Source organism: Rhineura floridana, chromosome 10 (assembly GCF_030035675.1).
Source record: "Rhineura floridana isolate rRhiFlo1 chromosome 10, rRhiFlo1.hap2, whole genome shotgun sequence".
In the NCBI taxonomy this organism is placed as follows: domain Eukaryota; kingdom Metazoa; phylum Chordata; class Lepidosauria; order Squamata; family Rhineuridae; genus Rhineura; species Rhineura floridana.
In genome coordinates this window covers 72994175-73020524 of record NC_084489.1, presented here as the reverse complement: position 1 = coordinate 73020524, position 26350 = coordinate 72994175, and the positions used below count along the sequence as shown (strand labels likewise).

General features: G+C 41.8%; 1 protein-coding gene and 1 long non-coding RNA gene across 4 annotated transcripts in view; one reads left to right on the top strand and one right to left on the bottom strand.

The window, feature by feature from the left end:
* The window catches only part of ADARB2 (adenosine deaminase RNA specific B2 (inactive)), a 471433-nt gene that overhangs the window by 406843 nt on the left and 38240 nt on the right, over positions 1–26350 (bottom strand). The window lies entirely within an intron of this gene.
* LOC133365271 (uncharacterized) lies at positions 8211–13200 on the top strand. 2 transcript variants are annotated; one of them, XR_009758151.1, is made up of 4 exons: positions 8211–8311; positions 10960–11031; positions 11972–12106; positions 13074–13200. It is a non-coding gene; the product is annotated as an uncharacterized LOC133365271 (long non-coding RNA). The 2 variants fall into 2 exon arrangements; XR_009758150.1 differs by lacking the exon at positions 10960–11031.

Sequence of the window (26350 nt, the reverse complement as noted above, 5' to 3'; positions counted from 1 at the left end):
GCCGTAAAAATTCACAATACCCACATGCATTTCAATAGTGCTCAGACTGAACTGTCTATTTGGTGAAAATTCACAATACAATCAGTGTAATTTAATGTAGGTAAACTCTGTGTAGGTGTATATTAAAATGCACACACAAACACCATGCACTTAATTACAGTCTAGAGAGAATCACCGGGGGGGGGGGGAGATCACTGCAATTCAATTCAAGAGTGTGCTGTGTTCTCCCAACTACTTTTCTTCTTCTCTGAAAGATGGAGGAGTTTAGACACCGTCAGCTGATATTATCCCATTAGTCACTTGCATTTGGGTAACTCATTTGCAATATACAATTATCCACTATGTTAATGTCCCACATCTGTGTGCAAACCTTGCCAATAAGACCACATTCACATTTTAAAAAATGCCAGTATTGGTCTGTAGCAGAACAAAATCACATTCTTCTTCCCCAGCAGATTTTAACTAGCTATAAACACTGCCAATACTCTCTTTAAGAAAGACCAAATAGTTGTTTCCTCTTCTTTCCCTGAAGATGCAGCCTTATCCTAGATATGTCTACTCAGAAGTAAGTCTCTTTGAATTAAATGGGACTAACTTCCAGCCAAGTGTGCTTAAATTTGCAGCCTAAACTTCAGAAAGCTTTCTACAATCAGCCCTTGATTAATCTTCAAAGTAACCTGGTTAGTATGAGCTGAATCAAATTGGAAGCAACACTAGTTGATTGTGGTGGAAAGGGAAGGGAGATCCAGTGTTCCTTTAACAGGAAGAAATGCAAAAAAACATTTTTAAAGTTGTTTTGTTTTGGTGTATTTTACGGTCCGTTTTTATGATGTTTTGATGTGTTTTTAGTGCTTCTGTTTGCCACCCTGGGCTCCTGCTGGGAGGAAGGGTGGGATATAAATCAAATAATAAATAAATAAACCAGATGTAATAATAAATGTGACAGTATATAGATGCAATGATGAAACTAGACTGACTGAATTTTTGCCTGCCATGCAGGTGTTAAAAGAACAACACAGAAAGTGATAACTTTATTCACTGGCTGATTTTCTGTGATGGCATGGAATGTTCACAAACATTTTAAGTGCTGAGTGAAAGAGCTAGTTAATGGCCTTGTTCACATGTGATGTTTGCACCATGGTGTAGCATTATGAGGATAAGCTACAACGAGTCCCAGGCTCATGCACTTTCCTTCCTCCTCCAGCATGATTGCAAGAAAGAATTCAGAAGCTTTTGCTTCTGTTTTGGGCAGAGCTTGGAAAAGTTACTTTTTTAAACTACAACTCCCATCAGCCCCAGCCAGCATGGCCACTGGAGTGGGCTGATGGGAGTTGTAGTCCAAAAAAGTAACTTTTCCAAGCTCTGGTTTTGGGCTACTTGTGATGTTCAAACTCAGAGTAACTGTGGTTCATCTTAAGCAGTTAGCAGAAACAAGCAAACTTCAAACCATAGTTTATGAAGCTTACTTTTTTCACTAATCAGAGAGTGAAGATTAAGCCACAATGAAGGATCTGTATGTAACACTAATCTGCAGTTAATCGAGAATGGAAGCAGAAGCTTCTAGTTTCCTCTTTATAGCCACCAGAGAAATAGACGTTGAGGGGAGAGTGTACAAGCCTGACGCTTGCTGCAGCTCATTCTCATAACCAAAACCATAACATTACCTGTGAAGTGGGCCACTGTTTAGAAGTACAACTGCTATGAGGGGAAGTGGAAGATCAGTATGGTGGAAAAAAATATCTTACCTAGAGTCTAGTTAACTACATACAGCTCCCTCGTAGCAGGAAGATGTAAGAAACTTAACTGTAACTCAATGAATGGTTGAGGATGTCATCTCAAGCAACAAACAAACATTTTTAGGCTCATATATAGTAGCAATCCTAACCCTGGCTGCTCTCACACTGCACTTTATTCCGCTTTTCTGACAATTTCTTACCTGGTAATTTGTGCATTATATTTCACCTTTCACATGACGTACAAGCTAGTTCCAGAATTCTAGTGGAATATAGTGCAAGTTTAGTGTTAATTTTCATAATAAATAATACCAGAAATAATCTGTTTGCAAGGCTGGGAACCCAGAAGGTTGCGGGAGTTTTACGTTAGCTGCAGCTACTCATGTGACAAGCATCCCAGCATGCAGTGCATTACCACCCTTTAGTTGCATGGGGTTTTTTTGTCTGATGAAAATTGTACTGGTATTCCAGCATAGGCGTAGATAGCAGCATCTGTGTCTATACAACTAATATAAAAGTCACATGCTAAAGGGAGAGGGGTTGCATGGCAACGGGACGAGATCTTAGACCTCCTACACAGTGGTGAACTGCAGTGAGCATGTGTATAATGGGTAAGGGACAAAAACAGGTCATTCATTGCAGCCGTGTGAAAGATAGTTGTGCAAAATGCCACTATATTGGCTGAAAAAGCTACTGGTTCTTAATGCAACAGGTACTGCAGTGTGAAAGGACTTTAAGAAATCCGGACAGAAGCATTACCTTTTTAACCCATGAAACTAACTGTCTACTCAGAACTAAGTTCTATTGAATTTAATGGAGCTTACTACCAGGACAGTGGGGCTAGGATTGCAGCCCTAATCAGCATCATTAAAATGATTTCACACATATCCCTAAAACAAGTGATCATCACACACAGAAGTTTATAGTTACAGAGGAATTTAATGCCAAATTATTGCCCGAGGCTATCCTTATGTCCTAGGGGTTTTGTGTGTGTTTTGGCCTACAGAGAAACTCCCAAGAGAGATCAGTGACCTGATCAAATGTGATGCTCTTATTACCCATCAGGCCAGGAGCTCACCTGGTGATCTCTGTTTTGCGAGCCATCCATCTTATGGGCCAAGGCTTCAATCCTCAAATCATAGAGTTTGAAGTAGTACCATCAAAGTAAAATGATCCTAATCTGGAGGAGTGGTTGGAAGGTCTACAGCACTAAGGCATTTTTTTTATAAAAAGAATCTTATGAAAAAATTTGATAGCTTAATACTCTGGTCATGTTCAATAACCTTATTTAAGAAAGCTTGTTGGGGAGCAGTGCCCTCAGCTACTTATCGCCTACTGCTTACACAGAGCATGGAACTCTTTGGTTTTGTGAAAAGGGAGAATACAGGCATACCCGCTTTAACATACGCAATGGGACCGGAGTGTGTATGTAAAGTGAAAATGTACTTAAAGTGAAGCAATTATCTATGCATGTACTGCGCTGCAATCGCCACTAGATGGCAGCGGCGTCATGCCATTAAGTGTCCGTAATTGCGAAGCACGTGTACGTTAAGCGGGGTATGGTGGTGTATGCAGCATGTACGTTATAGTGAGGTGACGTTAAGTGAAGCAATGTTATGTGGGGTATGCCTGTACTTTTGTCCCAATGTACTTTTGAAGTCTAGCTCAAGTCATTAATGCTTGTGAAAATAGGAATCCCTCATCATGTATCATTTATCATCATGTATCATTTCCGCCAGCTATTTCCTATTTTCACCAGATTCTGTAAAAGAAAGCATTATGGGCCATAGCTTCTCTTGATAGTCCCCCTTTATGATTTCTGGTATGTTTAATTTTTACAGCATAAAAACAATTAAGGTACTGGCAAGGGCTCAGAATCACATCACTACATTCTTCCTTTCATATGGAATTAACTGTATGCAATAAAAGTCAACTATTGCATATCATGAATGCATACTGCCTCTACGTTTGTCAGCCTGCTCACTACTGCAGCTTCCAGAGTGCTTTATTGTCGCTGTGCAGACTTTCTTCTTGGAAGACAACCTTGGACCCCTAGAACAGCTTTCTGATTCTTTGATCCAATTCTACTGGAGTTCACAAAGCAGTCCTTTATGGTCATGCCTGATCTGTCTATACTTTAGTCCTGTCTGCTCTGCCCATACTTTTCTTTCATTAGATCACACTTGGATTTAATGTACAGGCATTTTGCTAGTGGAGGTGTGCATGCCTCTTCAAATAGGAGGAAATCTTATAGATACTTTGGAAAAATGGTGCAAGAAGAATCCTAAAGACAGTTTCTGTATGAATTAACTGCAGTTTATATCCTTTGTGGAGTTTTTGAAATGGCTTTAGCTTATTGTCCTTGTCTGGGCCAGCACCAGGCATGACTGGGCCCTTGGCACAGCTGGCACCCGGCCCACAGCGGCCACCTGCATGTGCCACCTACCTCTCCTGCTGTGGTGAATGCTGGCTGTGCAGCATGCACATGCATAACCTCAACCAAGCCGAGTCTTCCGTAAGGGACTGATGCCTCCGCCACCATCTTGGTTGATGGCACGCATGTGTGTGCAATGTGGCCAGCATTCACCACGATGGGAGATGTAGGCGGGGTGAGCAGGCAGGCGTCACGGACCTGCACAGTTGTGGGGGGGTGTCTGGGAGCTCCCTCTCTGCAATCCACAGCAGGGTCAGGAGCTGACGCTGCTGTGGATCATGGAATGGGAGCAATACCCACCCTAAGGAGGGGCCCTTCACAGGCCCTTGGCCAGGGCCCGACCTGGCCACCCTCTGGCGCAAGCCCTGGTCTTTGTGTTTTAATAAACGTTGTGAACCACCTTGAGTAACTATGGAAGGCTGAGAACGTGTTTTAAATAAATAAATAAATAGCCTTAATCTAGCTGTTTAGCTCCTTTAAAAAAAAAATCGAAAGCCCCCATTCAGTTCATAAATCATACTCTTTGCTATGCTCTGCAAATGAGCTGGCATCTCCTTGCAAATGTGGGAATACCTGCGGCTTGAGATGAAATAGCGAGTTAACTAGATGTGTGCTGAAGAGTTTTGTCTTTCCTCCACATGCAAGTTAATGCTGCCTTTGCTAAAAGGAAAACCGGGGCGGGGTGAGTTAGCCCTGTCTATGCTGGTGGATAGAGAAGATGTTTAAGGCTAGTGGTGGGAGTGGAGTGGGGAGAGAACTATAGTGCAACCCAAACCCAAGATTCACTGGGATGAGAGAGTTTCTTATAATAATAATAATATAATAAATTTTATTTCTAGGCCGCCTATCTGGCCGCACAAGCGGCCACTCTAGGCGGCGTACAAGATAAAGTAAAATACAACATACAAACTACATAAGAACCCAAGAACTACAATATAAAACAAAACCGAACCCACCCATAGCTAAAACCAATGGCACCCAAAAGAAAACAAAAACAAAACAAAAGACAAAAACCAAGGCCACCTCAGCCAGCCGGCTTATGTATCCCTCCAAAGAGGGACAGGTGATGGAAATTAGTCACAGCTGGCTGGGTACCTGGGACCTGGTCCTGCAGGAGGCACGTCTGCCAGGCAGCAGTCCCACTGGGAAGGGTGGTGGAGGTGGTGTTCCAACAGCAGCAGCAACAGCAGGCTCTCCTTCCCTGGGTGGCGATGTTCCCCTTCTTCCTGCAGGCACTGGGTCTCTTTCTTACAGCCACATGAGAAAAAGAAATGAGACAGGCAGATCTTGGGGTTTCCTAGCTCAGCCAGCCTAAGTCCCCTCAACCCAGCTGAGCCAGAGATATACCAACAAAAGTCCCTCACCCTGGCTCAGGTGGCTCAGCTAGAGGAACTTACACTGGTGTAAGTCCCCCAAAGGGGGCATTCTAGGGTGTGGTGGGAGCAGGACAGGGCAAGGAGAGACTTATGCCTATCCCAAACCCATTTCATCTTGGTCACGTGACATGACAACCCAGCAGAATTTAGCCAGTAAAAAGGGTAGCCAGATTACTCCTGAATGGAGTTTGGAATGGAGTAACGTGGTACCCGGTTTTCTATAGTTAGGCTTGGTTTGCTAGACACTTGGAGATGAAGAAGGGAGATTTTAAGCATCAGTTCGGAGGAGGTCTTCCAGGTCATCTAGTGACAAGTCCAACCCACTGCTCAACACAGGCTATGCACAGCTAAAACATCTCTAACATGCAGCAATCCAACCTCCGCTTGAAAACCTCTAGTGAGGGAGAGCCCACTGCCCTTCTAGGTAATGTGTTCCATTGTCAAACAGCTCTTGCCATCAACAAGTTTGTTTTAGCATTCAGCTGACATCTTCCTTCCGATCCCTTAAGCCCACTAGATTTATTTCAGCTGTCTGGAAAAGGACAGGTGGAAACTCATCATGAAAAGATGACAACCCAGGGAAAGAACTCCAGGGTGCAACATGTGTGGAAGAGATGAGATCTATGCAATTTACCCAGCAGTTTCTTTTTTATTCTAATGGACCCTCTTAAAAACTGGTAACCAACTCAGAAGACATCCTAACACCACTAGTCACATTACCTATTGGCCTATTGCATCAACAGAGCTCTCTCTCTCTCTCTCTCTCTCTCTCTCTCTCTCTCTCTCTCTCTCTCTCTCTCTCTCTCTCTCTCTCTCTCTCTCTCTCTCTCTCTCTCTCTCTCTCTCTCCACACACACATATATACACACATAAAGAGTGTGTGTGTGTGTGAGAGAGATGGATAGATGCCAGCAAAATTCATTTTGAGCCTGGACTTTCCTCCTCTTAGATTTTGAGCTTGGTGGCGGCTGGTGGCTCCATGTCAGCGAGGCAATGGTTCCACTCCAGATTTTAGCCTGAACTTTCAAGAAGCTATCCAAGGTGCTCCACTGGCCAAGGTGATTCCACACACTCCTCCACTGACGTGTTTGAGCCTACTTCATTAGTTTGTATTGGAGTGTGTGGATAGGGGAGCAGTTTTTCTGAGCCCTTGGACTGACTTGGGAAAATTACCTGGGATTTTAATTTTTTATTATCATTTTGGAGGAAGGGTAATTTCTGAGATAATCTGAAAGGAGTTTTGGAAAGCTCACCCATCACTTACACACTCAACACTATCATTATTTAAAAGTAACATATAAAAGTGCCAGTAACTGTTAGGCTCCACACACACAGAGAGCCAAGGATCATCACACTCCTTTGAGGAAGGAGGATGTAGTTAATGTTTAGCCCTTTTTAATATAAGAAGAGCCCTGCTGGATCAGGCCAAAGGCCCATCTAGTCTAACAAACTGTTCTCATAGTGGCCATTAAGGCACCTATGGGACGCTCGCAAGCAGAACCTGAGCAGAACAGCACTCTTCCCATCCATGATTCCCAGTAACTGGTATTCCCAGGCATACTGCCTCTGATAATGCAGGTAGAACATAGCATTATCCTCCATGAATTTGTCTGATCCTCTTTTTAAAGCCTTCCAAGTTGGTGGTCATCACTACCTCTGGTAGCAGCAAATCCCAAAGTTTAACTATGCGCTGTTTGAAAAATCTATGCTTAATTGGAATGGCTTCCCAAGGAAGTCAGAGCTACAACATGGCATATGTATAAAAAAAGTGGTAACAACAGAGGAACCCAGTTTCTCTTTATTACCTATTGGTGAATGGAAAGGATCATGAGGTGGAACTGTACATCTCATTACCAAAACCTTTACCAATAAATTAAATAAATAAATAAAACACAAAGTGAAAACAAGAACAAAAAATACTGATAAATGAAATTTCTCTATGGCAAGCCCTAAAGGAGAACAATATTGCCACTGAGTAGATTTTCAACAGCTACAGCTAAGGTATTTGCATACTGCCCAGGAGAATTTTAGGGAAAATGCCAGACAACCCCTGAACTGTAGCTGCTGGAAATGGTGCCGCTGGAATTTCACAACTCATTTTCTTGGTATTAAGATGCTAAAGTGGTTTAAAGGAGATTTGTTCAAATGAGGCTTGGCAATTTTTCTGAATAATTTAATGCCCTGAATTAAACGTTTTGCAATTTTGCATTGCTGTGCAGTTCCCCCTTATGAGCGTGACTACAATTCCTTCCTCCTTTTCCAGAAGCAAAGGTTGTCAGAAACGTATTGCATGAGTAGTCCAAGCAAAGGGGAACGCTTCCACCTGAATTACACTCATTCAGAAGAATAAAATAAGAGGGCTCCATCATTTAGGAAAGCTCCCTTCAATTGGCTAGACATAGGTTTTTTAAGCCCAATTTTACAGCACTGTCTACAAGAATTTCCCTTCTTCTTTATTAAATGCACTGTTGACATCAAAGAGTTAACATAATCTTTTCCCACATTTGTGCTCTTCCCCCCCTCCAGCAATTACTATTTGCATAATTCAATTACAGTTAGGGGGAAAAAAACCCTGCTTGGCAAGACAATCACCTGCCCCTTTAAACTGAAACATTATGAGCCAACCGTCTCCAATCTCTGCTGATTAACAACAGCATATTCCAAATTTATAGGGTCTATTACCAGCCATCTGAAGAGCAGCCACTGAGCCAAAACTCCCTTCCCAACTTCTCCAGGGATTCCTTTCTCAGATGCTCTTTTCACAACGGGTAAACAACACTTTATATCTTTTGCACAGATAGCAGATAATTACCATATGCTTCAAAACATGCTTGCTCCATTCACTTTCCCACAGTAAACTTCCTTCATTATGACAGCTAAGGGGCACCCAGGGATCTAAAGTCTATAATGCATCCCCCTGTAGGCTCGGTGGTTTCAAAGGTCAGTGTCTATTACAATAAAAGTTTGGAGCAAGAGTAAGCGACTTTGTAAAAAATTATTGTTATAGGCCAGCAGGAAGGGAAGAGGGAGGTACTGTGGCAGGTAAACAGGGGAGAAGAATCCACACGACATCACCCTCAGTACCAACCAATTTTTTCTTTTAAGCACTGCATGAAGTACAGTAACAAACACAAGGATAACGGGCTGGAGGAATATCCATAAAGACTTATGGAGAGAAGTAGATAAAAGAATCCTCCAGTGCTGCTACATTTTCAACCATCTACATAGCTTCACCAACCAAAACGAAAGAGATTTTTTGCAAACATTTTCATCAGCACTGAAAGGCATCCTTCCCCACCCCCAGTTTTTTTTAAAAAAATTACTGTGAAACGTGACAAACACATTCAGGAAGCATTGCCCCATGGAGGAAAGGTTGATCCTGAGTGATGACGCCATGTTTCTCAAAGGCTATGATCACAATGTGACCCAGGAAGCATCGCCCTCACTCGAAATGAGCTTCATGTGCTCTTGACAACATCAACGTATTGCCAACTCTGATTGGCCAATCACCCCTGATTAGCTGGGATCATTCTATGAAGCAAAATGAAAAATGGTGCAGAAACAACAGATAGGGAAAAATAATGGCACCAGGAAGGGTCAACACAGTGAGTATTCTCAGTCATCAAGGGACTGAAAAGAACATTCCCCCTCCCTCAAAAACTTTTTTCTTTTTTTTGGCTTGAAAATTGAAGTGAGGGAAAAAATCAGAGAAGACTGATACACATAGAAGACTGTTGGGAAGATGATTTCTGGATCCCAGGGATCAGAGAATAGTCCTAGGGTATGGGTCCCAAGGCATATGTTGCAAAGCTAAGCGGGTCTGGGTCTGGTCATTGCCTGGATGGGAACCACATTTATGCTTCCTTGAGTTCCATGACAGAAGAAAGGTGAGACATAAATGTAAGCAAGTAAATAAGGGAAGGAAGCATATGATAAGAATTATCCTAAGATTCCTGGAAACAGCATAGGCTATAAATGTAACAGGAGCCCTATAAAAGGTTCTTACTCTATACCCACATTCACACTGTATATTTATTCCACTTTTATTCCACTTTAAAAGGTCATGGCTTCCCCCAAAGAATCCTGGGAAGTGTAGTTTATGAAGGATGCTGAGAGTTGTTAGGAGACCCCTATTCCCCTCACAGAGCTACAATTCCTAGAGTTCTCTGGGAAGAGGGACTGACTGTTCACCACACTTACAATTGTAGCTCTGTGAGGCAAATAGAGGTATTCCAACAACTCTTACCATACTTTTATATACTACATTTCCCAGGATTCTTTGGGGAAAGTCATGACTGTTTAAAGTAGAATAATAGTGGAATGAATATATGGTGTGAATGTGGCCTATGTATACGTCTCATATTTTCATTTTTCAGCCATCTCTTTCGCAAAGCTTTGAAGAGGCTACCGTCTAGGACAGCCTTTCCCAACCAGTGTGCCTGTAGATGTTGTTGGACCACACCTCCCATCAGCCTCAGCCAGCATTGCCAATGGTCAGGAAAGATGGGAGTTGTGGTCCAACAACATCTAGAGGCACGCTGGTTGGGAAAGGCTGCTCTAGGATATTGAGTTTAAAAGTTTAATTAATAAATTGTTGCAAATACTAGAACCATATCATTAGCACAACAAATACCTGCCTCTGCCCTGCACAAAGAAGCCTACATATAATAATAAGGGGCCTGTTCAGACATTTTCATGAATATATTGACAGGAGGAACGGGTTTTTGGCTACTCTAGACCTGGCTCCACCCTATAGACACATTCAGCAGAGCATCTGACACCTCTATAAGCTGCATGCACACAAACTCTTGTTCACAGGCAAACTCTTGTACATGTACACAGCTTGCAAGTATGCAAGTTTCCTCAACTCCACCAAATGAGATGGTAGCTAGCAGATTGCATGCAGAGGCAATCCTACCTACTTCCCTCCTGTACAGGTGTTCAGATGACTGTCTGAACAGCGCTATAGTCTTCCAAAACAGAAAAAGATGTATATATTTAGGTTTCAGTGAACTGCACTGGAAGGTGTTCCTCTGTTGAGGTTAAGTCATTGCTGCAGGTGAGCCTCTCTATGTGCCGAGCAACCCAATTTGACTCTGATGTTAAGCATGCTAAGAGACTGTAAGTCTTGAACTGATTGCTGAACATCGTACAAAACTGACCCATCGAGAATGTTATTGTCGCCCCCACCCCCCAGTGATGGAAGGGTCTGTCAATTTTGGTTCTCTCAGTTTCTCATTTTTCCAATCTTAAATTCAGTTCTCCACATTTCTGCAGCAATTTTCAAATTTTATTTTAAAAAATCTTCATGAAAATTCTTCATTTAAACACATTTTTATGTGCAATGTTGGCTAGTGTACACATCTTTGCAAGCAATTTCTTCTAATAGAATGCATTTGTATGTTATTTTCACTAGCGTATTCCTGTTCATGTGCACTGTCTTCTAATATATGCATCTTTGTAAACACTACAAAATTACAAAATTAAGGTAAGTGCAAATTTCAAAGGATGGCTGCATATTGGTTCTCATATTGTTTCAGAAAGTGCAAATCTGATAGATTTGGCTTTAAATGCGACCTGAATCAAATGTCTCCATCCCTACTCCCTCCTGCCTTTATAAGAGAAAAGGTGTAGCTCAATCATACAGCATTGCTTTCCGTGCAGAAGGTCCAAGATGTCTTTCCTGAAACCCTGGACAGCTGCTGTCAGTCAGCATGGACGATACTGAGCTAGACAGACAAATGGTCTGGCTCAGTATAACACAGCTTCCTATGTCCTGAAGCAAGATGCACAATTTTCATTTGTTGGTTGTTTTAGGGCTATGTTACCCAAACTAAGAAAATCATGTAGCCCAACCCAATTTAACCGGAGGCATTTTTCCATTTAAAAAACATTTAAATCAATTAGTCTGATTAATTTATTACAAACTCTGTAGACCTAGATTTTGGGGTGGATTTTTTTTGTAAGTTTAAATACAGCGAGAAGGGACAAACAAATAAAAAAATGTGTAGGACTGGTAAACTAACAGATTTGCAGCATCATTTGGTGCCAGCAAGCTTATATAACTTAACATTTCTTTTTTAAAAATGAACCCTTTCTAAGTAATGATGATAATATAAATTAGAACAGTCCTAGCAGAGTTCATTATACTTAGAACATAGAGTGGACAACTTGAAAAAGCTCCAAAAGATAGACATGTGAGAAATAGTAAGGGCCCTTTTTTAAATTAACAATTTTAAATGAATTAAAGTTAGCAAACATGATGCTGTTCCACTTATGTCAGTGGCCCTACACATGTGGCTGGTCATATGCTGATTTGGTGTTTGTGACAGGTGGGGGAGGGTGGTGGTCTGATGCGGAGGGGTTTGTTCTGACCCTATTGACATGCCCGGTATATTTCCTAGATAATTTTAGACTTTCATTTACAGGTGTCAGAGAATTCAGACAGAAACGGAAACAGAAATTGCCAATACTTGCTTATTTGCCTCATGTCTGGAATGTGTTGTTTTCAGTCCAAAAATGCTACATCAAATGATGACAGTTCCCCCCCCCATTTGAACTGTGTATCCTTTACAGTGAAATGAACAGGGTGGAATAATGTAATGACAATGTAATTACATAATGTATGTAAATTACATAATTTACATAATCTATGTAATGAATTATGTAAATTTTTGCTATAGTAAACCGCAAGAGAAATAGCGTAGTTTTTGGCGGAAGATGAATTGTAGTAGAATGGAAACTGTATTACGTGTGACAAATACAGGGCAGAATGGAAAATGATGCCTTCTTACATTCCTGCTGGGGTGGGAGACCTGTTAAGATGAACTGTCCCTGGAGGCAGATGGAATCTGAGGGATTCACTGAAACTCTTGGAATAGTTTCTAGTTGGAATGACTGGTGCTTCAGACGAAGCCCTAGATGCTCCGGAATGCAGACACGACTTGGGCAGTTGACACAGTCACTCTTAACCATTCCCTCCAAACACAGAAAGGTTAGTTGGGCTCTGGATTTTACCAGGGAGCTTGGTGTGACAAAACAGGCTGTGGCAGACAACTCACAGGTGTACTGAACACAAATGAGAACCCACCAGCAGAGCCATAGCCTATCCAGTGGCAGGGATGGCAGCAAACAGTACTTTACCATCACCCTGGTGTCTCACCCAGCTGAGGTTTTCCTAGTGGTGTGGGGCCTACTCAACTCTAGCCTGCACAAGTCTAAGAGTAGCTTAACAGTCAATCCCTTTCCCCAGCGAACTCTGGGGACTTTAGTTCGGTGAAGGGAGGAGGAGTCTCCTAACAAATCTGGGCACCTTTAACAAGCTACAGTTCCCAGGATTCTTTGGGGGAAGCCATGACTGTTTAAAGGGGTATAATATTGCTTTAAATGTATATTGCAGATGGGGCCCTACACTGGTTACCCACGCATGTCCATGTCCAATTCAAAGTGCTGGTTTTTACCATTGCCAAGCTCTTCATGCCCTACAACCCAGGTACTTTAAGGACTCCCTTCTCCCTTAACAACACCAAGATCTTCCACTGAGGCTCTTCTCCAAGAGCTGCCACCACCTAAGATCATGCGGGTGGCAAGAAAGTTAAAGGCTTTCCTTTTTTAATCTTACTGTTGCTGTTTTGTCTTAATCGGCATTGTAAACCACCATGGGATGAATATTATGAAGGGTGGTATATAAATGCCTTAAATAAACATTCATAAACAAATTACATACTCTATGCGGAGTTAATCAATTGAGTAAAATGAATGCCAGGCAGCCGCTGAAAGGGGTTTATAATGATCCTTGTCTGAGCACTTCTAAGGTTGTGCATTTTGTACTACAACAAAAACCGAGCAGTTGAGCAGCCAATTTGTTTGAAACCAGAAATATATTTAAATAGTGTTTGCCTTGTACAGGAGATCGGCAGTTAACAAGGCAGTGGGTGGTACAACTTTATAGGGAGAGATTCCTGGGGACCCATTGTTCTGCTGGGACAGCATATTGTATCCCTTTCTGTCAGACATCCCTTGCTTCTTGAAAGGAATATCCTTTATTCAACAGGGCCACATTTGAGAAAATGTAAAAGGGACTCCAGGACTTTGGAACCTTCATTCTTCCGACAACTCGTCTATGTTTTAAATGTCAATCTGGCAATGTTCATTATGCAAAGTTTGTACAAGGATCATTTCAAAGGGAAGAGGGAGAGCAACAACAATTGAGCTGTGCCTCTTATTCCACAGACACACCTCTGCCTCATCCTAAAATAATTTTGCACATTTCTCATGGCACGTTTAAGTTTCTTGTTAACTGCTCTTTAGCTGAAGCTCCCAGGGTAGTTTACTTAGTAAAATAATAACAACAGGATAACAATCAACAATAAACTGCTCAAAGCACCAAAGCACAGCAACTAAAATACCAGCAAAAAACCACTTCTGTGCATTAAAATAACTGAAAGCTAGGTGGGTCTGGATAAGTAAAGAGGTTTTCACCTGGCTCTGAAAAGAAAACAAGACCAGAGGCTTGGCAAACTTTCCTGGGGAAACAATTCCAAAGGCAGGGTGCTACAAAACGAAAAGCCCCTGTTTCTGGTTACTATCATAAGGTGTTCCTAAGTGGGCATGATGAGCATGAATGGTGTTGGGCAAGGTAGAGAAGAACAGGATACAAGTCCTGCCTGAGCATAACTTTTATGGCCCCAGTACAATCTTGTAGCATATACACCTCGCCTGCTTTGCCAAACAGACATTTAAAGCCTCATCTGTTTTGAAAAATTTATCCATGTCCCTTGCCTTCCTTCAGTTCCCTTCGTTTCTTTTGTTTCAGGCAGCTTGATTTGTATTTATAGCCAGAAGTAGGAGTATAACACGTATGTCTGTCAGTGGTAACTGGTGCCCCCTGGGAATGGTGGGGCAGAAGGCAGGGAGCCCTAACTGGACTTTGAGCCAGAGCCAATGAGAGGCAGAACCAACCAATTCTAGGTTTGTTCTCATCCTGCTGAGTTCTGAAAGTGGCGACACTGAGACTAAGGAAGAGGAAGCTGACAGGCATGGCCACCCCCTGGACTGATTGCAGGCAGGAGACAGGCAAGTAAGGGCTGGCTGAAAGCAGACTGAGGTTGATGGGGCAATGCCACATTTATAATAATAATAATAAAATTTTATTTAATTAGTCGCCCATCTGTCCGCCTAAGCGGACACTCTGGGCGACGTACACGATATAAATACAATGTAAAAACATATACATACAACAAATTACAATATTAACAGCAATTCCTCTAACCATCCTTCAGTAATACAATATAAAGACCTAACCCACCCCAGAAATCCCATAGGCCTGCCTGAACAGCCAGGTCTTTAAAGCTTGGCGAAAAGCCATCAGGGAGGAGGCGTGACGAAGGTCAAAAGGAAGCAAGTTCCAGAGGGTGGGGGCCACGATCGAAAAGGCCCTCTCTCTTGTCCGCACCAGTCTAGCTGTTTTCACCGGTGGGACCAAGAGAAGGTCTTGTGAGGCTGATCTTGTTTGGCGGCATATTTGGTGATAGTGGAGGCGTTCCTTCAGATAGACTGGGCCGGAACCGTATAGGGTTTTGCTCTAATGGACCAGCCTCCACTGATCCTAGCCCCATGCTTGGGTCTTGGGGACAATCGTTATAAAAACAAATAAAAGTGGACATCTCTAGGAGGATATTCCAAAGATGAGGTGCTGGGAAAGGTCCAGAAAAGGACTTTCCCATGGCTTCTACTCACCTAATCTCTTAAGGTGGACAGATGCAGCAGGACTTCTGACTGTGACCTGCCTATTGACTCAAATCACCTAGGGAGACGCAAGAAAAGAAATGCAAAGGATGCTGTTTTTTAACCTGAAAGTTAAATCTACCCTACTAAGAGCAGTTCCAGGGCAACATTGCCTCGGGCAACACATTTGGTCAGAGAAAAGCACTGAAACAGCATGGCGAAGGAGCAGCATGAACCATACCTCTGCATCTACCAGGCAGACAGCCAATAAGTATGAACTGGCCCTCAACGGGAGCACTGAATTGTGCCATTTCTTCTTCTGAAAAATGCAAATGAAGGACCACATGAACCAGGATTCTGCATGATTAGGTGCCCATTCAGAGGCCCTGGTTGGCAGAGAGGTTTGCAGCACTCCTCCACCACACTGTTGCAGTGCCTGATTAATACATGCCTTTGAGGTTAGAATTGCTTCCAAAAACGTGTATATAAGAAAAACTGCATGCAAAAGTGTATCTATCTGGAGAAATGTTGATAAATTTTTATGAGGACTTTTAAAAAATGAGAAACCGAGAGAAACTAACAGATTTGTCTGTCCTTACACATGACCTGCAGCTCACCCCATGGAAGTGACTGGAGCTACATCCACAAGCAGGAATCAAGACTAGTTCTGTGATAACATTGCCCCAGTTAATGGATTCAGCCAGGTACATGAGAAAATAGAGCCGTATCCCAGCATTGTTATATATTTACCAGGACACCAGAACTTTTATCCCTTTCAAAATCCATGCCCCTTCCCAAATTTGCCTTCACCCAGACATACTTCCATTCATGATGAGAAGACTGTCTAATCTGCCCATGTGAAACAGTCACACTCTTGGTGTGCAACTGTGTATTGACCAATTATGAATCAAGTGGCTTTAAATTGCACCCAGGTTATTCAGGTATACACTACGGTTCACATCAGAAGGCTCACAGTAAGCCTTGACAGCTACATAACAGAAGTAAACGCATCATGCCATGTTTTTTTTATCCACTCACCTGCTAGATTGCTAACTGGTGAAATAGGGCACTTGTCCTATTTATCCCTTAATTACAAGGTCTCTAGTAACAAAACCACTTGCTGGGAACTGTTATTAAATATGTTATAGGTTTGAAGGAGTGAATGGAATGCCTGGGAGTATGAGTGATGCAAGACTGCCAGATGGGAGGGGGGATGTGAGTGAGAGTTCTAAGGAGTGTTTGAATTTTAAAAAGTTGGTTTTGACAGTTAGGAGTTTTTGTTTTGGGATTTGGAGTGGAAAGAGAGAGGTTTTGTTGTGGGGAGTGAGCTGGGTGGGAAAGGGTGGATTACATATTAGTTAGAGGGGGTAGGACAGGTAAGAAAGATAGGGAATATACATCAATATACTATTTAACATCTTGTATTTTTAAAAAGTTATTTTTGTTAATTTAAATTCCTGCGTGTCTGCCTGATCACGTGTGACCATATCAGGGTCCTATTCAGTTCCTGTACCTACATCACATTGTGCTAACAGGGCACACCAGTGGTCACCTTTAGGGTGGGGCAAAAGGTGAAAGGACTGAAGCTTGTGATGCAGGGAGCATATCTGACCCAGGCTGAGGAAAGCATCCTGCTGGGTGGGGATTTTCTGAACCAAGCATAGGGTGTCAGGAGGGATAAACCCTGGTGAAGGGCAGGTTTGCGACACCCCTACACTTGCTAATGACTTAAATTGTTTGGTAGGTATTCTTGGCTCAGCAGGCAAGGTGGAATTTCTGTGATTATGGAAGAAAATGAGAAGAGGAAAGGGGTTTCTTTTCTGTGGTGGCTGCTAAGGAAAAGCAGAGATGTTAGTCATTTTTTAGTTGACACAGGTCACCAAAACTACAGAGGTAAGAGACATTTTGCAAGTTTTATTTATTTATTTATTTATTTATTTATTTCATTTTTAAACCGCCCATAGCGAATAGCTCTCTGGGCGGTGAACAAAACAAGATTAAAATACAATATTACAATAAAATTACAATAAAATCAGCAACAAGTTAAACGGAAAAAAAAATTAAATGAAACACATTGAACATTAAAATGCCTGGGAGTATAGCCAGGTCTTAACCTGGCGCCTAAAAGAAAGTACCGAAGGCGCCAGGCGTATCTCCACAGGTAGGCTGTTCCACAGTTCTGGCAGATGCTCCCCTATTATCATAAGGCACATACTCAAAATCATGAAATGTAGACATATTTTTCCTCTCTGATTTCCCAGTCAGATTCAGCAAGAGAAGTGGAAAGCAGTCTGATGTAGCTGTAGTACATCCTCCTTCATATACGATACTCATGCAAGCCCCTGTTGAAGTGGAAAGTTGCACCCTTTGATGAGCATGGTGAAGGACATTTCCCACTGGCATAGCGATGGAATCCTCTCTTTTTTATGTTTTGTTTTTAAGTGTGCTCCCCTGGTGGTAGTTCATGATCCAATTCCTTTTTCCTACAATGTCTTTTCATGTTTCTAATCTCCTCCAGGTTTTGTTTTGGGGTTTTTTGCTCTGCAGAGAATTATCGATATTATAATTGCTATTTATTCACAAGTCTCAACTGTCATCTATCTTTATTCTGAACTCTGTAATGACTGCCTGTTTACATTCCTTTTCAAGTGCACTGCAGAGCAGACAGATTAAGGCAGATCAAGTCAGTGTCTTCCCCCCTACTGCTTACAATCAACACCTCATTCCCCCTGCTACTTTCTGTCTCTCAGTTACAATCAACACTTCACTGATGTCAGTGAAAGGGAATACACACAAACGTAGATTGACAAAAGTATCACTCACACTATTGATGATTTCAAAGCAAATTTTTTAAAAAATGAATCAGGAAAAAAAGAAGAATGAATCAGAAACCAGGCATGGAGAATTGCTACTTCAAAATTCTCACCGCAAAGATAGAGCATATAAAAAATAATTAATCCAATGGCAAATCCGACTATCGCAGAATGGAGCCCACTGGCACCACCAGCTTGTTATGTTTGACTAGTTGCCCACCATTAGAGCCGGACTGGAGACCACAGCTGCATTATTAAAATAAATAAGTAAAATAAAAGACCAAGGAAAATAGTTTTGTTGCAATACAAACTGCACATGCAGTTCCACTACACAGCCAAATATCTCTTACTGATTTCAACAAAGAAAGATGATTTGTACACATATTCCTTTCCATTATGAATTAGCTATTTTCATTGAACGCAAATGAGGGTATCCCCATGTTAAAGATCTAGATGAGAATATGATCAATGCACACATCCGAATGCAGAGATCATCCAGTTGGAACAGCTGGTTTTCTTTCCCACATGTGTGTGTGTGTGTGTGTTTTAATTAATTTCTATAGATCAGAGACTAGGAAGCTGAGGCCTTCTAAATGTTGCTGCTTGAACTACAACTTCCATCAACCCTGACCATTGGCCATGGTGGCTGTGACTGGTGGAATCTAACAGCATCTGGAGGGCCAGTTCCCCCACACGTTTCAAAGCTATCAATATGTATATAGCTTCATAATGGCTAACACCGCATTATGAGATAGGTAATTAATATTGGCATTGAGCTATATGAATCTTAACCCAAGTATCCAAAAATCATGAAGATTCATAGGACAAATCTAGCAACAAGGGTTGTGCAAATTTGATTAGTTTGCAAGCCTACATGGTAATGAGCCCCCATTTCCCCAAACAGAAGTCTCACTAGCCCGTACAAAGTCCTCTTGGAAACTAGTCTTTTAAATTCCCATTCATTTCAACAGGAGAGCTGTCTAATGGATTGCATCTGTCATCAATCTTCCAATATTAGATGATGTCCAATAAGTAATTCCCCACCACCATTGTTACACCATCTTTCCACCACAAAGACCCTCCAAGTGGCTTACAAACAGGGTGTCAAAATAATGGTTAAAAAAAGGTGCAGTCCTTTTAAAAAATCAGTAAAGAAGTCACATTTTACAGCAGCATAGAACAAGAAGTATAAACCCAGCAATAAAAATCAAACAATAGGTCTTTGTTGAAACAGATAATTCTATATTGTACTCATATACTGCATAATAATTTTTGCCACAAGTATACATGAATAGGCAAGGCAGAAACACTATAGCTTGGCAATGTTTTATTTATTTATTGAAAAGGGCATTTCTGTTGGGGAATCCTGCCCATCTCTAATGCTTAACTAGCCATTAGATTTTATTAGTAAGAATCAAAGAATGAATGACATTAATATGAACAGCATAAAACATTGACCTACTTTCATTAGATGAAAGCAAGCAGACCTTCTTGGGTCTGCTGGGTTTTCTAATTTACTTGTCCTTTTAAATTTTTTTCTTAGTAAGTCTATAAAATATAGCATGTGCTTAACTCTGAATACATTGCAAATAGAATTGACTGTATATTTTTGATGGTGCTTCAGGTGTGTGGACTCTTGGTTGAAATTGCTGGCTTTTCTTGGGCGGGGGGGGAGTGGAAGAAGGAAACCAGCAATGCCACTGTCAAGCAGTTAAAGACAACTTCAGCAAGACACTACATTTTCCACACAATTATTCCACAAGCAATTGTTATAGGCATCTATCTTAGAAGTAGGGCAGCCACTTTCACATTGTCCAAAAAGAAGAAAAGAGAAAGGACAAAATAGGTCCCAGATTTGCATATGCTAATTTATAGATAACAGTTTAGAAGTAATCATTGTAATTTAAACCAAAATACATTACATCTCACCATACTGAATAACACTAACCAGGTGACTTGTAGGCCTGCCTCAGTCTGCAGCTCAGGGGCTACCTGTTGATGAGCAGCTGCAAGGTGCCTGCTTCACCCTCCCTACTTATCGGTTATTCATCTTTAAAGTGGACTTGGAACATACAGTGCTTCAAATAGAAGATGCCTTCCAACAGAGAACTGCCCTCTGTAAAGGAGGAGACTTGGCCACCCTACTGAGAACTAGAGATATAAGAAGACATCATTTTCCGTTCTGCCCTGCATTCGTTACATGCAGCACTCTTTCTATTCTGCTGCAGTTTGTTTTCTGCCAAAAACTACATTGTCTCTGTCTGCTGTATCACAATTATGTAACTTATATAATTATGTAAGTTGTGTCATTATGTTGTCATTACATGATTCCACCCCATTCATTTCAATCCAAAGGAAATTCAGTGCAAAAGGGGAGGGGGAATGGAATCAATTACGTGTTATTTTCAGGCTGAAAGCAACAACAGCTAATACCAATTATATTCGCTGGATTGGTTTCCGTTCCGGACGTGGGACAAATAAGTGAACACCAGCCATTTCTGCTCCTATTTCCATTTCCAATTCACAATCCCAATAGGAGATTGCTTCCTTCACTGTATCTCAGAGACCCCCATTCACCAAGAGCATTCTGGTAACAGCATCTATTTGTGCACTATGTTTAAGGGCACATCATGCCTGCAAGAGCGTGGCATTGCAGTTCTTAGTAGCACTGCCAGATTTACTGAACTCCTGCTTCTCCCTGACATTGAAGACTTGACAAATTTGCCTGAATGCATTGGGATGAGGGAGGGAGCAGTGAAAGTAAAAATGGACTGCCTTCCATTCGATCCCAACTTATGGCGACCCTATGAACAGGGTTTTCATGGTAAGAGGTATTCAGAGGTGGTTTTACCATTGCCTTCCTCTGAGGCTGAGAGGCAGTGACTGGCCCAAGGTCACCCAGTGAGCTTCATGGCTGTGTGGGGATTTGAACCCTGAGTCTCCCAGGTCGTAGTCCAACACTCAAACCACTACACCACACTGGCTCTCAGTGAAAATAAAGACACTTCCAAATGCCTACCCAAATGGAGGCAAGGACTAGAGGTTAGTACTTTGTGTTGCTATTTTTAAATTCACATTGTTTAAAAATTAGCCTACCAATGAATAACAATCCTTTATCCACAGGTGATCATGCTAACTGAGGTCATGGGAAGCTATTTTTGAGTTGTCCTATGCTCTGCTTTCAGCACACACAAATGTGCATACAAAGACAGTGCTTGTACTCCAGGATGGTATGAAGCAACAGGCCCTTCAGTCTGGTAGTGTTGGGCCCCAGCTCCTCTGCAGGGGCCAGGAAGGGGGAAGGCATGAATTTCAGGGTCCCCAGCTGTCAGAAGGAGCGGTAGATCCAGGAGTTGTTGAGTCTCCGCAGGATAGGGGATGTGGAAGTGAGTTGGAGCCAGGGTCAGTTCCCACGGATGGCACTCTCTCTGAAGAATACTTGAAGGGCTGCATTGCACTAACAGCCTGTGGGGCACCTAGAAACATAACACTGTGGGCACCCTTTTACAATTGAAGCCTTTTGTATGCCAGTTTCAACCACACTGTTTCTTCTTTTCCCTCACAAATGTGGTGGTGTGTTGACACCCCTGAAATCAGCCCAGCCACATGGGGCAATGCGTTTCACCAAAACAACACAGAAAGTGGTTAAAACTGGCTGAAGTGCACGGCATACAAAGGTTCATACAAAGGATTTCCTTGCTACTTGATATGACATTTGTGTGGATCCATTAGTGAGGGTCACCCACTTGAGTTTAAGTGAGGAACATCCACAGTACAGACTTAAACTGGTTTAACAGTCAATCTCTCTTCCGCTGGGAGCTCTGGGAACTGTAGCTCTGTGAGAAGGATAGGAGTCTCCTAACAACTCTGGGCACCCTTAACAAACTACACTTCCAAGGATTCTTGGGGGAGGAACTTTTAAAATGGTATAAAATCATTATAAATGTGGATGACGCAGCCCTGTAGCCAGCCTTTCTTGTTAGGTGGGGCAGCCACATTTCTAGGTGGGGCATTGAAGCCAATCCCCCCCTCAATAGAGAGGATGTGAGGGCTAAGCCAGGGGAAGCAAATGGAAGTGACCTTCCCCCATCACTCCTCCTCCATTCAGAGAGTGTGTTAACTTACATGAATGAACTTTAATCTGTTGAATTGTCTCACCCTTTTTTGAGATGTTAGGAATACCAGACTCAAAAGTTTGACTGCCTTTAGCTACAGTCTCCTTTCCCTGCGGTCTGCCTCTGTGTTCTGATTCTTCATGAACTGGACTACTTTGGTAAAAACAATGAATTCCTCAGCTTGGTTTGATGCTGCATTAGGTTTTAGATTCTACCTGGAGAAAAACTAGTCCATACTACAAGTTTAGGGAAGGGGAGAGAGGAAATAAATACTATAGGGTGTATTTATTAACTCCTCCTTGAGAGCCCCTCCTTCTAGTCTTGCTCCTGGCCTTTAGATTTTCCTTCTTGTTGAGCAATCAAGGGAAAACATTTTAACTGGCTGCTACATAAAGGATGAACTAAGCAATTGGAAATTAATTGTGGAAAACAATTGGATTTTTTTACTGGTTGCTGGATTTATTTTTCTGTCTAGAAACCCTGAAAAGGCCTCATGCTAAGCTGCACATATTGGGAAAATCAGAAATTAGGCCTGAGTTGCAGCCTAGGTACCCAGCCACCCAGCTAGCTAACTGTAGCATACACAGCAATACTTCTATTCCTCTAGGGCTGTTTTCATCCTTTGCCATAAATTAATCAAGAACAAGGGAAAAAAAGCCAGCATGATTGTGAGTATAGTGAGTGCTTTAAAAGAGGAAAGTGTAGCCATTTTTTTCAGATCACTTTAAGATCTCTTTATTTCACCCTTTAGCAATAAGCACTCAATCCTGCTTTACTCATTATAATGACTTTAGAATAAACAAACTCTTACATCTTACTGCATGCAAACAAACATGCTTCTTTATTGCTAGCTGGGTAGCCAGCACAACTGAAAATGAAAATGAAAATCAGAGCAAAGGAAAGTCCAAGGGGTGCAGTCTAACTCTACCCCATAATACAAAGTTCCAATATTTACTCTTCAAGGGTCATGTTATTATACAGGGTGGTTTTTTTAGGCTCACTTAATTATAGGGTGATAGTGATCATGAAAAATCCACTCGCAATCAGGAAAGTCTTGAGTGAACAGATTTTGGGGGGTCTTCCAGATGAGGATTTTGTTGTGCACTCGTCCTGCCTTCCTCAGTGAATTTTTACAGAGGGTCCCGTTCTTAAATTGCTCCTGTTCTTAAAACAAGCTATCAGTTTTTAAATGGAGGTTGTCATTGTCTATCATGACACAAATTAAAAAGGAGACAATTTCCCTAACAAAATCCTAGGGAGGGGTAAAGCACAACTCTAGAGGAGGCGGTGCTCCAATTCCCCCCACCTAAGGCCCAAGTGATTAATAGTGGGGGTCATATACAACATGCAGGGTGTGTGCTGCAAAAGGGCCCAACAAACCAGAAATCTTTTAAATTATCATACACAATAATGTCATCCTATGTGATGGTTATATGATAATGTTGGTTTGTTTTTTCTCTATTCATAACAACATTTCATCTCCAGTCAGAAGGTATGTCATTAGATACTGGCATATGATCAGACTAAATTGTGACCCTCCCTCCCCCCAAAAAAGTATCAGCACAAGAGCTTACATGGCCAACACCAGAGATTACTCATGCCTCCGGAGTTTGTTAATTGAAGTAACTATTGTGTTTTCCTGAATAAGGCCTTTGTCCAGTTTTCTAAGCTCTCAATTACCAAAAGGAAAACAAAAGAAGAAATTAGCTGGATTTCTGTATGGTTCTCCTCCTTTGCCTTCTCTCACCTCCTCATCCTTAATGTAAATGTTTACATCTGATTTTGCTGTAGTACTATTTTTTCTTTTTACTTTTGCCATTAATTCAGATTCTTTTCACTTCCATACTTCCATGTCATTTCCTCTCTTTTGATAACAGTTTCTTTTCTGCCTCACACCCTCCCACCTTGCCTTCATACACTCTCTGCATTTGAACTGAATTTTATTGGTTGATAAAGGGTTCCTTGAAAAGCTTTCAGAGAGAGAGAGAGACTGCAGAAAAACGCAGCCTTAGTAGATTGCTTAATCACATCTCTCACCTAGAACCGGTATAATAAGGGTGATCCATAGGGTGTGACTCAAGATGCTACAAGTGGGAAATGAGCTAATGGACCTTGGCCAGCCTTAATTAGAGTTTTCAAGCCAAGGCCTTTCCCCTCTTCTGGTCACAAGAGCGTCAGCCGCTCAGTTTTATAATAGCTGTCAACTTGCTCTGAGCAGTTTATCTTCATATTTTCTATTTTTCTATGTTGAAAAACACTGTCGGCCCTTTGGCACCAAAACAGGGTTTGTTTCTCAGAGGGGAGGGGAAAAAAGGAGAGCTCTTTGTTCTTCCCAACTAGCAGAGACTGTCCTGGCTTTTGCATTTCCTTTCCACCCACCCCAGAGACCATTAGGCTTAGGGCTACCAGGTCCCACTAGTTTTAAGAGGCACAATTTCACATCTTTCCACATTTTGGAACATGGGGCAAATAACGGACACTACTTTCAGAATATTCCTACCATATTTATTTATTTGATTATTTGATTTATATCCTGCCCTTCCTCCTCATCAGCCAGGGCTTCTCCTGCCTCCCAGAAAGAACAACATGGCAAAGGGAAGACCAACCTGACCCTATCTCTTGGTCAAAAATGAAGCTGCGGTGAGTTAGCTTCACCCCCTGCAAATAATTAAATAATAATAATATAGGGCAATATGTAACTAAGTCACACACAGAGTAGACTGACTGAACAGTTGTATAAATCCACTGATTTCACTGGGTCTAGCCTCTGAGTATGCCAAACCTATACTGGACAGACTGCTGCCAATTTGAAAATGGCACTGACAAGAAATGGGATGGGAACAATGCAGATGTAATTATGTAGCACACAAAAGTTCTTATTTCCTTTCGGTGCCATTTACGAAGTGGGTGGCAAGTCAAACCATTACTTGAAGCTGCATGGCTAGATTTAGAAAAACTTGATAAAAAACAACCATCTAATTTATTGCCTTGTAAAAAGGCCTTCCCAGATCTTTGGTTGTCAAGATAGAAAAAGCAGATCTTTCGCAATCAACTCCTCCCTCCTTCCTCCTCTTCCTCTTCTAGTCACTTTCTGCTGTTAATTTGCAAGTAACTTGCTTATCCACTTAGGGAACCTACAGATACTGCTTCATATTTCAAATAACATTTTAAGCAGCTTACAACAGTCTCACAAATAAAAGTCAAATATAAAAAAAAATCAGCACAAACCCCCACATTTTGGAGCAATACAGATAACAATTAGATATTGAACGCTTTTTTGGGGGGTAGTTAGACAACCTCCTACTGGGAGGAAGGGTGAGATATAAATAAATAAATAAATGTTAGGAGCACAGGAAGAGCTGCCTTATACTGAGTCAGACCATCTAGCTCAGTACTGTTTATGCTGACTGGCAGAGGCTCTCCAGGGTTTCAGGGAAGGCGTCTCTCCCTATTCTACTTGGAGATGTTGGGGATCAAATCTGGGACCTTCTGCATGCAGGGCAGATGCCTACTACCACTGAGCTACAGCAAGAGTGGTATTGGGCATCAAGCTAATGTTATCCCACACTTTCCAGGGCATTTTCCCAACACTTTCATTACCACAAAAAAAAAAGATTGGGGTGGGTTGGATTTGGAAGCAGGTTTGTTGCACAAGAGCTCTAAATAAACTTTAATTGCACAATCTGTATTTGTCAGTAGATGACTGAATCCCACCTGAAGATAGCAACAGTCTGGAAGTGCCCATAAACCAATATAAACTGAAACAACTATCAAATGGAGACCATAATGACTATTAGCAGATAACAGCAGAAGTGAGTGTGCTGCAGCTACTAGGGATGGGATTGGTTGGCCAGTGCTGCTGCCAAAGCATTCCACTGACCTACCAGGTAGTATTGATTCTAGTTCATTCTTTGTCCAATATCCATTGCTTTTACTGGTCCGATATATCAATAGCAATGTCAATATTTTGAAAGAAACAAAGGACAGTGAATTTTTGTACTCATCTACTATTATAGGCTAGACTTGCTTCCTCCCTGCTTGGAGCTTGGATTATTTGATTGGAGGAGGATGGCAGAGAGAGAGCTGTACTACTGTGCTGAGATGTGAGTAAAATCAGTAAAAGAACAATATATTCAAGGGAATATTCAACATA